Consider the following 1,188-nt stretch of genomic DNA (forward strand, 5'->3'; position numbering starts at 1 on the left):
ACTACGTGCCACTACGCCAACTCGTGTGATGCATTTTGACACCTGTGGAATAAGGCTACTGTTGGGACTTTTATTTGTGATTTCTCAATCTAACTTTTTTTTTTTGCCAATTTATCCGCATAACTGTTCGTTTGCGTGATTGACAAGTCGGGAAACCAATGACAGGATATAAAAGTCTGTGTACACCGCCGTTGCTACGGTAACGCGCCGACATTCCACAAAGCTGGAAGCAGAGGGGCGGGACTACAGCTCCAGCACGGGTGGATGCGCTTTTGAAGCAACAAGTAACGGCAAGAGGAAAAAACTTTTTTTTTTTTTTTTAACAACTCTAACGAACTGACAAAAAACACAAAATACTCAATGTAAAGTCACTTTGTCGTTAATGTCTCTCATTAGCGATCACTTTGCAACCGCTGCTAACTTTTCTACCATGCATGGTTAAGCTAACTAAGCTAACGGCAACGCGTCAGCTAAATCTCAGCTAACGTCTTCTCAGTGAGCCTCGTAGACTGTGGACAAGAAGTGGTTTACCACAAATAAAAGTCGTACTTCATGTTGGTAAAAAGCGACAGTTGGTTTAAAAGTTAAAAGCTGTTTAAAATGATCCCAAAGCGCTGGTGAAGAAGGCTGGAGCTGCCAAACTTTACCTGCTCTGAGTCCAGCCTGTACAGGTGTGGCTGTTTCAGTCCCCTCCCCTCCACCTGCCTTGCTAACGACCAGTGCAGTGCTTCATAACGGTATGCAGAACAGTTTTTGTGTCATCACATGATGTTTGATCTCCATAAAGGTTAACTATTTGATAGAAGCTCAAGTAGAGAAAATAAGGGCACGTTAAAGTCATTTACTTGTATCTGTTCATCTGTGCTTCAGGTAACTTGCCTGGAAGCCACAGGGCATGTTGGTTGAAAGAGAAAATATTAAAGTGAAAAGTTGTTTAAAGTGAAGTGAAGCAGGCTGTTGCTGCCAGATTTTACCTGCATGCCTGAAAGAGCTGCTCTGACTCCAGTCTTTGCAGGTGTGGCTGTATTCGCCCCCTTCACTCCACCTGTCCTATTACCTATCAATAATGTGCTTTATAACTGGATGCATTACAGAGTTTTTATGCCACCACACAGGCTAGAAATACAGAGTGTGTGAATTTGTAATTGTGGAATCAGATAGGCTAAAAAGAATGTTTGACCCCGAGTG

General features: G+C 42.8%; 1 protein-coding gene across 2 annotated transcripts in view; it reads left to right on the plus strand.

Moving 5' to 3' along the window:
- Positions 1-553: 553 nt before the first annotated feature.
- rgs12b (regulator of G protein signaling 12b) overlaps positions 554-1,188 on the plus strand; it is a 58,094-nt gene continuing 57,459 nt past the window's right edge. Inside the window, exon 1 of one of the 2 annotated variants that reach the window (XM_008277912.1) lies at positions 554-737. The gene's annotated coding sequence lies outside the window, so the exon portion shown is untranslated. The remainder of the gene's footprint in view (positions 738-1,188) is intronic. The other variant, XM_008277911.1, reaches the window with a different exon arrangement.

This window comes from Stegastes partitus, unplaced genomic scaffold, assembly GCF_000690725.1.
Source record: "Stegastes partitus isolate 25-593 unplaced genomic scaffold, Stegastes_partitus-1.0.2 Scaffold110, whole genome shotgun sequence".
In the NCBI taxonomy this organism is placed as follows: Eukaryota; Metazoa; Chordata; class Actinopteri; family Pomacentridae; genus Stegastes; species Stegastes partitus.